General features: G+C 47.0%; 1 pseudogene; it reads right to left on the bottom strand.

Moving 5' to 3' along the window:
• The window catches only part of LOC148513736 (uncharacterized), a 62,218-nt pseudogene extending 52,164 nt beyond the window's left edge, over positions 1 to 10,054 (bottom strand).
• Between the last annotated feature and the right edge of the window lie 5,365 nt (positions 10,055 to 15,419).

The raw sequence follows: 15,419 nt of genomic DNA, 5'->3' as shown, positions 1-15,419 counted from the left end.
ACCCCCCAAGGAGCACTGCTTTCCGCCTGCTGTGCCTCACCTGCTGGAAGAGAACATAATATATTCCAACTAATACATATTGGTACAAACCAATTTCTCACAACGAATAAATATTGGTACAAACAAAATTCTCACAACGAATAAATATTGGTACAAACCAATTTCTAACAACGAATAAATATTGGTACAAACCAATGTCTCATCTGAATAAATATTGGTACAAACCAATTTCTCACAACAAATAAATATTGGTACAAACCAATTTCTCACAACGAATAAATATTGGTACAAACCAATTTCTCGCAACGAATAAATATTGGTACAAACCAATGTCTCACATGAATAAATATTGGTATAAAACAATTTCTCAAAATGAATAAATTTTGGTACAAACCAATTTCTCACAACAAATAAATATTGATACAAACCAGTGTCTCAATCGAATAAATATTGGTATAAACCAATGTCTCCCACAAGTAAATATTGGTACAAACCAATCTCTTAATATGCTGGGTGGGATCACAAACTGGAAAGAGGCAGTTGACTCCTCCCCCAGCCTTAATATACCACTGCTAAACCCCGCCTCGACAGGGCAGCTAATAGGTTAACACATAATGATTGGCAACTGACCTCTACCAATTATAACCATCAACAAAAACCAGCTCTAACTAGTACTGTACCAAATAAAAAACAGGGTGCTTATATCTTCTCAAGCTTATTCAAGCATTCGAATATTTTAAGTCACCCATAGTTTTATTATTTTAAACACCACTCTTTAGCTTAACTTAACTAATAAATAAGACACAGACAACTGTATAGAATTGGAAAAAAGAGGTCACAGCCAAATTTATTTAGATAGGATTAGAAATTGAATTAGTTAGTCATGGTGGCGAAAAAGCAGTGCTACCTCGGTCTACAGATAATAATAATTGTTCGCTTTACCAAAATGGGGTGGAGTTTTTCCGCCCCGTAAGCAAGCCATCCCGGGTAGTACCACCTCCCCTTAACTGGCACAGTGCTGGTCCCTCCTTAAGATGAAGACCTGGTTCTCCCGTAAAGTAGCAACTGACTCTATTCTCTCAAAGGGGAAATGCTAGCCAAGCTCCACTGCGCTAAATTGAGCCGCCGAGGAGCACTGCTTTCCGCCAATGACATGGACAAAATGGCCATGTAACGCCACTAAAGGAAAAAACCTAGCCCCTCCAAACTATTCCAACGAAGTCAGCATATCCGTGACAAAAAACTAACAACTCAAAAACCTTGCTCGGTGAGGTGCATTCCATCTGGCCTATAAAAATGCGCCGCCTCATAGCGGAGACGAGGGTGCTTGATAACACGCCCATCTAAACAAATCACAAACCTAGACACTGCAGCATTCTGCTTCCTCCTAACTCTGTCTAGGGTTGATGGCGATTATCAGTTCAACCCCCTTTACACGTGCCAAGGTCATTACCACCTAAGTGCACGACCATACAGTCAGGGGTCCCCCACTTGCTCGTAGACTGCCAAAGAAGGTCCAAAAGGTCACTCCACTTAAAGCCAATCCAATGAACCTTAAAAGGGGGTAAGGCGGCACAGTTAAGCCTGCGAGCCCGTTACATCAAAGAATGCCCAACAATCCACACCCAGCAATCTAACTTCAACAATTCTGTGATGTGAAAAATTTGTATAACATAAGCATTAATATAATATAATAATTAGGGGTGTGCACCGGCCACTTTTCGTGTTTTGTGTTTTGGTTTTGGATCTGGATCTTTCTTCGTGTTTTGGATCTGGATTGGTTTTGCCAAAACCACCCTTCCGTGTTTTGGGTTCTGGGTTTTGTGTTTTGGATCTGTATTTTTTTTTAAAAAAGCATAAAAACAGCTAAAATCACAGAATTTGTAGGTTTTTCTGCTCCTATGCTATTATTAACCTCAATAACCTTAATTTCCACTCATTTCCAGTCTATTCTGAACACCTCACAATAGTGTTTTTATGTCCAAAAGGTTGCACCGAGGTAGCTGGATGACTATGCTAAGCGACACGAGTGGGCGGCACAAACACGTGACCCATCTAGGAGTGACACTGCAGTGGCAGACAGGATGGCAGTTAGAAAAACTAGGCCCCAAACTGTACATAATGCAAAGAAAAAAAAGAAGTGCAAGATGGAATTGTCCTTGGGCCCTCCCACCCACCCTTATGTTGTATAAACAGGACATGCACACTTTAACAAATCAATCATTTCAGCGCCAGGGTCTGCCACACAACTGTGGCTGAAATGATTGGTTCGTTTGGGCCCCCACAAAACAAGCTGGCAATTAATGTGTCCCTGCACAAACTGGCTCTACGGAGGCAAGATGTCATCCTCATCCTCCTCATCCACCGATTCCTCACCCTCTTCAGTGTGTACATCCTCATCCTCACAAAGTATTAACTCGTCCCCACTTGAATCCACCACCACAGGTCCCTCTGTACCTTCTGGAGGCTGGTCTCCCTGGAAGAGCTGATAATTCATTTTGATGAACATCATCTCCACATTCTGTGGAAGCAACCTCCTACGCCTTTCGCTGACAAGGTTCCCGGCTGCACTAAACACTCTTTCGGAGTACACACTGGAGGGGGGGCAACTCAGGTAAAATAGAGCCAGTTTGTACAGGGGCCTCCAAATTGCCTCTTTTTCCTGCCAGTACAGGTATGGATTGTCTGACATGCCTACTTGGATGCTGTCACCGATGTAATCCTCCACCATTCTGTCAATGGTGACAGTATCATATGCAGTGACAGTAGACATGTCAGAAATTGTTGCCAGGTCCTTCAGTCCGGACCAGATGTCCAAACTTGGTCCTGCCTGCCCTGCATCACCGGCAGCGGGTTGCTTAGGATACCTAAGTTTTTTCCTGGCAGCCCCAGTTGCGGGAGAAAATGAAGAAGGAGCTGTTGACGTGTCACGTTCCGCTTCAGCTGACAGTGTGTTCACCAGCAGGTCTTTGCACCTCTGCAGGGTTGTGTCGGCCGGAAAGAGAGACACCACATAGGCTTTAAACCTAGGATCAAGCACGGTGGCCAAAATGTAGTGGTCTGATTTCAACAGATTGACCACCCTGGAATCCTGGCAAAGCGAATGAAGGGCTTCATCCACAAGTCCCACATGCCGAGCGGAATCGCTCCGTCTTAGCTCCTCCTTCACTTTCTCCAGCTGCTTCTGCAAAAGCCTGATGAGGGGAATGACCTGACTCAAGCTGGCAGTGTCTGAACTGACTTCACGTGTGGCAAGTTCGAAGGGCTGGAGAACCTTGCACAACACGGAAATCATTCTCCACTGCGCTTGAGTCAGGTGCATACCCCCTCCTTTGCCTATGTCATTGCCTATGTCATAGGTGGATGTATAGGCTTGTATGGCCTTTTGCTGCTCCTCCATCCTCTGAAGCATATAGAGGGTTGAGTTCCACCGCGTCACAACCTCTTGCTTCAGGTGATAGCGGGGCAGGTTCAAGAGTGTTTGCTGGCGCTCCAGTCTTCGGCACGCAGTCGCTGAATGGCGAAAGTGTCCAGAAATTTTTCGGGCCACCCAAAGGGTCTCCTGCACGCCCCTGTCGCTTTTCAGAAAATTCTGCACCACCAAGTTTATTGTGTGAGCAAAACATGGGACGTGCTGGAATTTGCCCAGATGTAATGCCCGCACAATATTGGTGGCGTTGTCAGATATCACAAATCCCCAGGAGAGTCTAAGTGGGGTAAGCCACTGGGCGATGATTTCCCTCAGCTTCTCTAAGAGGTTGTCGGCGGTGTGCCTCTTACTGAAACCGGTGATACACAGCGTAGCCTGCCTTGTAACGAGCTGGCGTTTCTGAGATGCTGCTACTGGTGACGCTGCTGCTGTTGCTGCGTAAGGTGATACATCTACCCAGTGGGCTGTCACAGTCATATAGTCCTTAGTCTGCCCTGTTCCACTTGTCCACATGTCCGTGGTTAAGTGGACATTGTGTACAACGGCATTTTTCAGGACACCAAGGACACTTTTTCTGACGTTTCTGTACAGTCTCGGTATCGCCTGCCTAGTGAAGTGGAATCTAGATGGGATTTGAAACCGGGGACACACTACCTCCATCAATTGTCTAAATCCCACTGCACTAATGGCGGATACTGGACGCACGTCTAACACCAACATAGCAGTCAAGGCCTCAGTTATACGTTTTGCTTCAGTATGACTGCTGTCGTACTTCATCCTCCTCGCTAAGGACTGTTGGAGGGTCAATTGTTTAGTAAAAGTAGTGGTGTTCCTACTTCCTCTCTGGGATGATGAACGGCTCCCAGCAGCAGCAACAGCAGCAGCGGCAGCAGTAGGCGTAGCAATGCAGGATCCTCCGGAGGAATCCCGGATAGGAGAGTCAGTCATGCCAGTGACATGGCCTGCAGGACTACTTCCGATCCTGACTAAGGAGGAAATTGACGAGGAGGGAGTTGACAGTGTGGTTTGCAGGCGCTTGGATACAACAGGACAACGGGATTTAGGTGTCCCTGGACTGCTTACGGTCTTAGCCAAAGTTTCTGAACTTGACAGTAACTTTTTATGAACGCGCTGCAGGTGCCGTATAAGGGAGGATGTTCCTAGGTGGTTGACGTCCCTACCCCTACTTATTTCACCTTTACATATGGTACATATGGCAAGACAGTTGTTGTCCGGATTTGGATAGAAATATTGCCAGACCAAAGAGGTGGAATGTTTGGTCTTCTGCCCAGGCATGACCGTGATGGGCTTTTTCATCCCACGGACAACAACTGTCTCCCCCGGAGCCTGATTTAAACAAACCACATCACCATCAGAATCCTCCTCGCCAACTTCCTCCTCAGCGCCAGCTACACCAGTATCCTCATCCTGTTGTACTTCAACAGTGACATCTTCAATTTGCATATCAGCAAGTGGACTGTGGGTGCTCCTTTCAGCACTTGCAGGGGGCGTGCAAATGGTGGAAAGAGCCACCTCTTCCCGTCCAGTGCTGGGAAGGTCAGGCATCGCAACCACCACCACACTTGGACTCTCCTTGGGGATTTGTGATATCTTCTTAGAAAGCACAGTTCTTCGCTGTGCTTTTGCCAGCTTAACTCTTTTGATTTTTTTAGTGGGAGGAGGGCTTCCATCGTCATGTGAAGCTGAACCACTAGTCATGAACATACTAGGGATCGACCTTAGCCGTTCCTTGCCACTCCGTGTCGTAAATGGCATATTGGCAAGTTTACGTTTCTCTTCAGCTGATTTAAATGTCTTTTTCAAGGTCATTTTCCTGAACTTTGCCATTTGGGATTGTATGTGCCCTCTACTATGACATTGGGCATCGGCCTTGGCAGACGACGTTGATGGCATGTTATCGTCTATGTCATGACTAGTGGCAGCAGCTTCAGCACTAGGAGGAAGTGGTTCTTGATCTTTCTCTATTTTATTTTTATCGGAGAAAGTTTGGTCCTCCATTTATATTATATCGATTTGATATATACGTGCGGCTAAACACAGAAAATAATTTTTTTTTTGGTTTGAGTGTACTTTCGGGGGTTACAGCACCCTTAACGGTCAAGCCAGCCGGCCCTTTACTTATGACACAGGCGCACGCTTGGCACTACTTTGTTGATGCACGTGCGGCTACTGCGCACACAATTCACAAACACAGAAAATAAAAATTTTTTTGGTTTGGACTGGAGTGTACTTTGGGGGTTACAGCACCCTTTAACGGTCAAGCCAGCCGGCCCTTTACTTATGACACAGGCGCACGCTTGGCACTACTTTGTTGATGCACGTGCGGCTACTGCGCACACAATTCACAAACACAGAAAATAATTTTTTTTTTGGTTTGGACTGGAGTGTACTTTCGGGGGTTACAGCACCCTTAACGGTCAAGCCAGCCGGCCCTTTACTTATGACACAGGCGCACGCTTGGCACTACTTTGTTGATGCACGTGCGGCTACTGCGCACACAATTCACAAACACAGAAAATAATTTTTTTTTTGGTTTGGACTGGAGTGTACTTTGGGGGTTACAGCACCCTTTAACGTCAAGCCAGCCGGCCCTTTACTTATGACACAGGCGCACGCTTGGCACTACTTTGTTGATGCACGTGCGGCTACTGCGCACACAATTCACAAACACAGAAAATAATTTTTTTTTTGGTTTGGACTGGAGTGTACTTTCGGGGGTTACAGCACCCTTAACGGTCAAGCCAGCCGGCCCTTTACTTATGACACAGGCGCACGCTTGGCACTACTTTGTTGATGCACGTGCGGCTACTGCGCACACAATTCACAAACACAGAAAATAATTTTTTTTTTGGTTTGGACGAGTGTAATTTCGGAGGTTACAGCACCCTTAACGGTCAAGCCAGCCGGCCCTTTACTTATGACACAGGCGCACGCTTGGCACTACTTTGTTGATGCACGTGCGGCTACTGCGCACACAATTCACAAACACAGAAAATAATTTTTTTTTGGTTTGGACTGGAGTGTACTTTCGGGGGTTACAGCACCCTTTAACGGTCAAGCCAGCCGGCCCTTTACTTATGACACAGGCGCACGCTTGGCACTACTTTGTTGATGCAAGTGCGGCTACTGCGCACACAATTCACAAACACAGAAAATATTTTTTTTTTTGGTTTGGACTGGAGTGTACTTTGGGGGTTACAGCACCCTTTAACGGTCAAGCCAGCCAGCCCTTTACTTATGACACAGGCGCACGCTTGGCACTACTTTGTTGATGCACGTGCGGCTACTGCGCACACAATTCACAAACACAGAAAATATATTATTTTTTTAGCACTTGGGGGGAGCACCCCTGATGGACAGAGCACCCCCTGGACAACACTACAGCACCCCTTTAGGACTGGGACACTGCACAGGACTTTGGAGTGGACACAGCCCCTATGGAGAACTGACTGCACAACACAGTCCAGCCAGCCCCTATGGACTTTGAAGTAGTGGACACAGCCCCTATTAACAACAGCAGCACAGCACAACACAGCCAGTCCCTATGGACTTTGAAGTAGTGGACAACAGCAGCACTACACTACACTACACAGCCCTAACTCCCACCCTCCCTCTTCACTGTCCACAGCCGAGTGAGAAAATGGCGCCGACGCGGGTACCTTATATAGGATCCAAAACCCGCGAGACTCGGAAGGCGGGATGATGACGTTTTGCCTCGATTTCAGATCCGAGTCAGGCGGGAAAAGTCGAGCCTGACTCGGATCGGACTCGGATCGGGGGGGTTCGGATTTCAGAAATCCGAACACGTTCACCCCTAATAATAATACAAACTCAAACAGACAAAAACAGGGGGGGGGGACTGAGTTGTTTGGGCGACCCAGATGGAGGTGAACAACACCAAACCTCTTTATTTGAGGGCAAAGGTGAAAAGAACTCCAATCCCCCCTAGCGGCGGGTAGCATAAGGCACTGGGATTCCCAAAGCACAAACTCGCCAGGAGCGCCACTACTTCTGCAATTTATCGCCCCTTATATATAACGCTTGCAAGGCAAAGACTACCATCTACCTAAGTGCTTCATTGCCTCCGTGGAAGGACCTGACGCTACTGCGCAAGTTGCTGCCCCAAACCTAAACAAATGGGTGCCATACTTTTTAATCGGCACGTTCCAAAGCTATCAGGCATCTATTGAACAAACTTGTAAACTGGAACTTAGATAGGGGGGAAAGATCTTCATGAACAAGCCATTGAGCCCCCCCCCCATTTATACGATGCTGATTATACCTGTTAGCTAGCGCTACCGGGCAGATGCCCGGTTCCGGATGCGAGTGGACAGAATTTCAACGCCCCTTACCCATCTAATCCGTTTTTGATTTCTGCATTTTACCAAAATTAAATTAGCCTTAACTACAACAATACCCATTAGCAACCTTGTGTTGGCTGATTTTTTGTTTGCTGCTACTAATTCCCCAACCCTTAAAGCGCCAAAAAACGCCAGTGCAAAGGACAAGCTGAACAAAACCACTTCAAAATTGCCCTTAGCTACTCCTGAGACTGCCAAAACTAAATCCCTCAACATACCCACATCTATTGGCCTATGCGAATCACCTTAAATCGTCTGCCCCCTCGCCCAGCCTCTCAGCGCTTAGCAATAATAAATGATTTTGTAGGATCAATCGAACCATACCGATGTGAGACATAGGAAATGCCAGCTAAAGCACAAGACATAGAAGCCTTTGAACGTCCACTCTCATGCCCGTGCCATGCAAACTCAGGCATACTGACATGCAGATCCCTACTGGCTTACTTCTTCGCCAGAAAAACCTGCCATTCATTCTAAGCTGCTGAATAGGACCTCAACGTACCTGGAGCTCCCAAAGCGAGACCTGCAATGCTGGATTTATGATCTGCCAGACAGAATCAGGACAAAGCAATCGCTGAATCCTGGCTGACGGGGCCAATGACCAAAAGCTAACCCCTTGGAAACGAGACAACGCGTCCACAATCTCATTCTCAACACACGGGACATGTTTGCCATAAAATCAATATTCCTAAACTGACAGACAAAAACTAAATGTCTAAACACTTGGGGGCAGACCGACCTCTGATGCTGTTAATAGCTTGAACCACCCACTAAGTTATTGTACCAAAATATGATTTTCCAATTGCTAGGCCTCGAAGCCCAAAGCTCAACTGCCACCACAATTGGAAACAGTTCCAACAGGAGTAAGTTATGAGTGAAAACCTCTGAATGCCACAACTCGGGCCACGTCTCCGCTCCCCATTCACCCTCTAAAAGTGCTCCAAAACCCAACGCCCCCGATGCGTCTGTAACAACTGAAGCTCACGATTGGCCACAGACAAAGTGAGCCAAATGCGAACCCTGTTAAATTCCTGCAGGAATCTAAACCAAACCTTAAAATGCTCCTACATGTCCGCCGAAAGGCTGATCATATGGTGAGCCTTCTTGACGCCCGTGGAGGCTCGCTCCGCCCTGAGACAAAATACCACACCATGGGTATAACGCGACAAGCAAACTTAAGCAAACCTAGCAGTGACCGCAGTTGCTTGAAAGATATCCTGTTGGATGAAACAAAACTCACTAACAACTCGCTAATCTTCCTCACCTTTTCACAGGTGAGTCTACACAAACCCAACTTGGTGTCAATTTCAATACCTAGGTAAGACAACTTAGCAACCGGCCCTTCTGTCTTTTTGTGCCCAATGGAAACTCCCATTCATCCCAAAAAATGTTTGAACCAAAAACAGCAGCTAACTACAAATAGCGCTAGAGGCCGGCCCTATCAAGAGAAAGTCGTCAAGACAATGAGTGACGCCTGACTGGCCAGCACCGCCTGAGGCACCATTGTAATAAAGAGCTACGACACTCCAAAAGAGGACAAGAAATATAACAGCCTGCCTACCTAAAAACCCATGCACCTAAAAGACCCAGGATGTAACGGGAGCAACCTGAAAGTCGATTCGATATCAATTTTTTCTAACAAAGCCACTTTCACAAAATCCCGCATGATACAAAGTGCATACTTTTAGCTACAACTAGAACTGGATGAACCCACAGTAACCTAAAAAACCCTCTTTAAAACCTTATAATAGTAAGGCTGCTTCCTCCCTAGAGGATGACCAACGCTCTAACGCATCTATTTTAATTGGAGACACCGCCTTACTTAGAATGCGTTCGCTGATCCTCCTTTTCTAAACGTTATGCCTAGCTGAAACTTGCATGCCCTGCACTAAATGTAAATACTTCAACACGTTCAAACATTCGCTGGGCATGCCTCAATGTAGCACGCTGTAAATACATACATGCCGGTATTCAGCCAAACTTGATAGCTCCTCCTAGCTTCCTCTGCTGCCACTCCCCCCTTCCTTCTAATCTTGGAACTAGCAATGGACCGTATCCTCCAAAGCAAATATTTCCTAAGCTTGCGCGGCTACTCCCCCAAACTAGAGAAATTGGAAGAGTCATCAGAATGAGACAGCGGAGCAAATTAAGGTACTGCAAAACTCATCTCACCTGATCCAGATGCCAACGGGATCGCAATAGCATCCTTGGAAGTGGAAACTTGTCCCTCATTGTGCGGCATGCCCACCGCGCTTTGACATGATGACAAACAATCCTCTGTGACGACATCCCCGGGAGTCGATGCGGACGCCCACGGCTGAACTGAAGAGACCTGTGGACTTAATACACTTGCATTAGGCACATAAACTGCTGGTACACAGATGGTAGGGTATTCAGGTGGGGCCTTTAGTGGCGGGGGTTAAAGGAGGATGAGCTGGTGAAGCCTGCACTGGAGTTGGTGGCAGGGGAGGGGGCGGGGCTTGAGGGAGGGGGTTTGACTCAATGGCTGATGGCCTAGGTGCTGGCCGTTAATCATTTGAGCCTAATGATACACGGGGGGGGAGAATGGCCGGGGCAGCAGGGTATTGCTGTGTGAAATGCGCAGGTACCTGCGGGAATGAAGGGGCGTAGAATTGATGGCTAAAACCTGAAAATAGATTAACGAATGGCTGCTGGCATGAGCTCTGGCTAAAGTACGGGGCGAAACAAAATGCCGGATTTGAGGCAGGGCCGGGCAGATAAGCCCAAGCATGTGGCCCTTCATGTGTACTAGCCACAGCAGGTGGAGGGGTTAACACTGGTGCTAGCCAACTGGGCTGAGAGCCCCCATAAGGGGATGCTTTATCTTGCAGCCGATGCGGCCTATGTATATTAAGCATGGGGGGGGTGTAAAATGTTTAACATGCCAGCATCCTGGCTCAAGAGTGAAGCCAGGATGCTAGGGGCGGGAGAAATCCCAAAACTCCTGTTTGGGAGTCTGAGGAGGTCCGGACCTCCCCAGCAGCTAAAATGGCGCCCGTTATAGAAGGGGTGGGGCTAGCCGCTGGGGGATCCCCGCGCACCAGCCCGCTGATGGCTGGAGAACTGAGCGGGTGGGGGGCGCTTCCAACGCCCGCCGAGCCCCTCACCAGCCACGCCTGAAGGCCAGAGGGTGAAGGAGCCAGCGGGGGCGGCGGGCGCACACAGGCAGCCAAGGTGGTGGATGAGGGGCAGGGGCCAGCACGCTGCTACTGGGGAATCCCCACGCACCATCCCGCCGGGTGGGGGGGGTGTTTACGCACAGTCAGCAGCCGGACGAGGGGCGGGGGCCGGCGCGCACTGCAGACAGGCACGCACCCCTGGCCACAGGTGAAGCAGCGGCGACCGATAACGGTCTAGCCGCCTATACTAGATGGCAGAGAGGAGGGGGGGGGCATTGCGGCGGGGACAGCACATTATCATAGGGGAAGGTGATGAGAAGGGGGCAGAGAGAACCTGACAGGAAATTGCAGGGAAAGAAAAAGGCAGAAAGAGAGGGAATAAAGAACTAGAAGAACAGAAGAAAAAGCTGTGAGGAAGAGCTGAGGAAAGTAAAAGAAATGAAAGGCTTTATTTATAGCTGTATAGCAAAAAACAGGGAATAAATGGAGGGAACTTATCAGTCAGGGATCACAAACTGGAAAGAGGCAGTTGACTCCTCCCCCAGCCTTAATATACCACTGCTAAACCCCGCCTCGACAGGGCAGCTAATAGGTTAACACATAATGATTGGCAACTGCCCTCTACCAATTATAACCATCAACAAAAACCAGCTCTAACTAGTACTGTACCAAATAAAAAACAGAGTGCTTATATCTTCTCAAGCTTATTCAAGCATTCGAATATTTTTAGTTATGTCAGATGGCCTTTACTCCTCTCCACAAATGTTATACATTGCACTTGTACATCTGCGATGGCTGCCTAACAGTATCTATGCCACACCAGCTCTCTCTATCACCCGCCTGATAGTCAGCTTCGGATGCCCAGCCCACTGGTTCCCAGAATCCTTTATACCTTTCACACACATCAATTAATCACGTCCAAGTAGTGCAGCTGTGTCTCAAACCTTTCTTGTAGTAATCAGCAGGATTCTTTATCCTATCTGGCCCTTTTCCTAGGGATCGAGGAGCCGATTCAGACCCGGACGCTAAGAAGCATTTGCTGGTACCCTGCGTATGCAAATCCAGCCCACGCCCAGCAAGGTAGGTGATCGCACGGCAAGGCATAAGCAGGCCCACTATGTCTTGGCGTGCGATCACTTAGTGTATGCAGACGCCCACCAGCCTGTCTTAAGATGACCACTTGAACACACATCATCTCCCAGAAGTGCATGAAAACATTGGTACATCGAGCACCATCGAATGCAATCGCAGCGCTTGAGGTAGACTATACCCTGCCGCAAGCACTGCGATCACTTTAGTGTGAAATACAACCAGGTGACATGTACAATGACGCTGCCTGTTAATTATGCACACCTCTAAAACGGCATTATTTAGGAGAGGCACGCCTGCGTTCACATCTACACTTCCCCGTTTCACATTGCCAGTCCCTTTTACTACCCACAAACGGCTTCTCCTGTCACGCACACAGGTGGGCTGTCTGTGCTCAGCAAGTGAACTCTTCCCAATCTATTGCAAAGGCTTGCGCATGCGCACTGCAATGCATACGCATGCGCACAATGCGAACCATCGGCAACTACGAGTGAATGCTTCTTAGTGGCCAGATCAGAATCAGCTCCTGAGTTCTGTACTGAACATCAGAACGTGGCAAAGTACATATATATACTAGCTGGAGTACCTGGCGTTGCCCGGGATTTTAAAAATGTTTGTTTACACACCATCCTCCAGCAAACCTCTCCTTAGGCAGGCCTCTCGAAAAGTGTGACAAACTTCCCCATCCATGGTCCTAACGTCTTCAAAGGAAGTAGGACCTGTAACGGTGTAAAGCAAACTTCGGAGATAGAAGCATTCAAAATTTGTTGGATGTAAAGTGTAAACACGGCCAAAAGCTTCTGTTGCTGTGATACTAAGATGACTGTACTTCCTGGTTGCTGATTCGCACTCTGAAATGAAATGCACAGCAACTACTTCCAGTTCCTTGTGCAGCTGTTTCCGGCATTCAGGGTCACCACGGTGTATAAGATTCATCAATTGGTTTTACCCTTCAGGGGCTGACAAAGGAATGAACCGGAAGTAGCCTCTGTGCGTTCCATAGTGCGGTCCAGCAACCAAGGAGGTACACAAAAAAGTTTGGTCACCACTGTTGACACCATCTAGTTGTGTAAGCTCATGCATGAGCAAGTATAAATAAAAATTTCTGCTGCACAGCTGCGTTTTTGCATCCCAGTATAGTTGCCATCTTTATGGGCCTGATTCTAAATCAGATGGATGCAGATAGCAATTTTTACCATATTCAGACTCATAATAAGCCTGGCTTAATATCAATAGTGGCTCCTCAGTGCAGGTTTGCTGACTGTGTCGGCAGTGCAGGGGTGTTCTCAATGCAGGGTGCTAGCGATGTCGGCAGTGCGGGGGTGCCAGCGGTGTCCTCAGTGCAGGTTTGCTGACTGTGTTGGCAGTGCAAGGGTGTTCTCAATGCAGGGTGCCAGCGGTGTCGGCAGACCGGGGGTGCCAGCGGTGTCCTCAGTGCATGTGTGCTGACAGTGTCGGAAGTGCAGGGGTGCTGGTGGTGTCCTCAGTGCGGGAGTGCCGGCAGTGTGAGGGTCACTAAGGGTCTCCTGAGTATGTGGATCAGCATTGCATGGGTGCCAACAGTTTCGGCAGCTGTGGTGTCGGCAGCAGGGGATGCTGGCAGTGGAGGTGCCAGCTGTGTCGGCAGCGGGGGTGCCGGCGGTGTCAGGCAGCGAGAGATGGCGGGTGCCATCTTCTTTTGCTTCCTGTGTGCATATTAAATGGGCTTAACGCTGATTGTCTGAGAGCCGTGACAGACGGCTCTCTCAGCCAATCAGCGTTAAGCCCACTCAATACAAAACCTCGTGACCCGACAGCAGCATCACGAGGTTTTGCCTCGGGTGAGTGATCTGGGGAAGACAGGGAGATCCGTGCTCGGCTCGGATCGCCCCGGATACCCGAAATTCAGGTGGGTCCGGTTCTCTGAGAACCGAACCCGCTCAATCCCTAATAAATTCATACAGCATTTAAAAGGTACTGTAAACTCCATGCGAGACCCATAGTAAATGATGTTCAGAAACTTAGATTATATGCTACAGAATAAAATTCCATAATTTCTTGGTATATAGCAAAATGCATGTTATAAAATCAAATTATGAAATGAAACAAAAATAAAATTTTAATATTTTTATTATTGACCTTGCAGATGGCCCAAGAAGAATGGTGTTCAATTCTGCATCTAACAATAAACTAAACAGGACAAAGCTTTTATTCTTCTTTGGTGTTTTAGGTGTAGAACCATGAGAGATCTTGGCTTGTAAACTGTGGGCTAAATCCTTTTCTAATTCCGTACCTGACCTGTACAGGGCAAATGCTATGCAAAAATTGTGTTTTTAATTATTTAAAAATTAACAGTAATTAATTTCGATTTCAAATTTTTTTAGTTGCCTCTGCCATGTTTTAATACGCTTGTATGTAAAATTTCACGATCTTTGCTTGTAAACTGTGTATTTGTATAGAAAGACAGAATGACAGGACAAATTTTCATTTTTATATAGTAGATATATATATAAAAGTTGGAAAATACACCGCTAATGGTTTGTTATTAAATAGCAGCTCCAATTACAAAAGTATTAAGATAATAATATAAAAAAGGGGCGCTTGTGTTGGAGCTAAATAAAAATGAAGGAATTGTAAAAAACTAGATAAATGATGGGAAATGTAAAAGACTATAAATTAGACCAAATCAAATTTTTTTTTAAAAAATAAATATAAATTTAAATGAAAAAGTACAAAATTAAAATAATGATATATAAATTTAAAAATGAAACGTAATGATATTATTAAAATAAGAAGAGTATGCAATACCTGTAAAGGAGAAAAAAGGTTAGTATAAAAATGTCTATAGCCTTTATTGTGTATATAGTCCATGCTGGAAAGTACAGGGGTTCCAATGGTGTCAGTACTGGCCTTGCATTTTGGAATTAACTAGCTGTTCCTATATCTGACTACCTTTTCTGACGTTATTCGCTGTGTGCTGACTGGTTCCCTCCGTATGTGTCTAGTTCGCCATTCTCAGCAGGTTTGCTTCAAGACACTCATGGAGCTTAACCCTAAAAGTCCACCCCGGGAGCCATAACCTAACCCTCCTCCCCAACGTGGTTGTCCGCGCCCGGCTTACTTTCGATCGGTGCCGGGCTTCGGGCTCCCCGCATAGTTAAAATGATAGGCGTCGGGATCTCAATGCCTGTCATTAGACCCCTGCCGGGATTAGACTGTCGGGATGCCGACAGTTGGCATCCTGACTGCTTTCCAAAAAAAACATAGTTAGTGGCCTCCAAACTGCCATTGTACCCACTGTCCACTTAACCAGCACAGATATGTGGACAAGCGGAACAGAGCAAATGCAAGATTTAAGGTTTACGTCTTATGTTGTGCCTTTCTTGAGAATCCTGGAGC

This window comes from Taudactylus pleione, unplaced genomic scaffold (assembly GCF_031769625.1).
Source record: "Taudactylus pleione unplaced genomic scaffold, aTauple2 ptg000270l, whole genome shotgun sequence".
Taxonomy (NCBI): Eukaryota; Metazoa; Chordata; class Amphibia; order Anura; family Myobatrachidae; genus Taudactylus; species Taudactylus pleione.
Note: the sequence above shows the minus strand (reverse complement) of the source record. Positions and strands in the feature narration are given on the sequence as shown.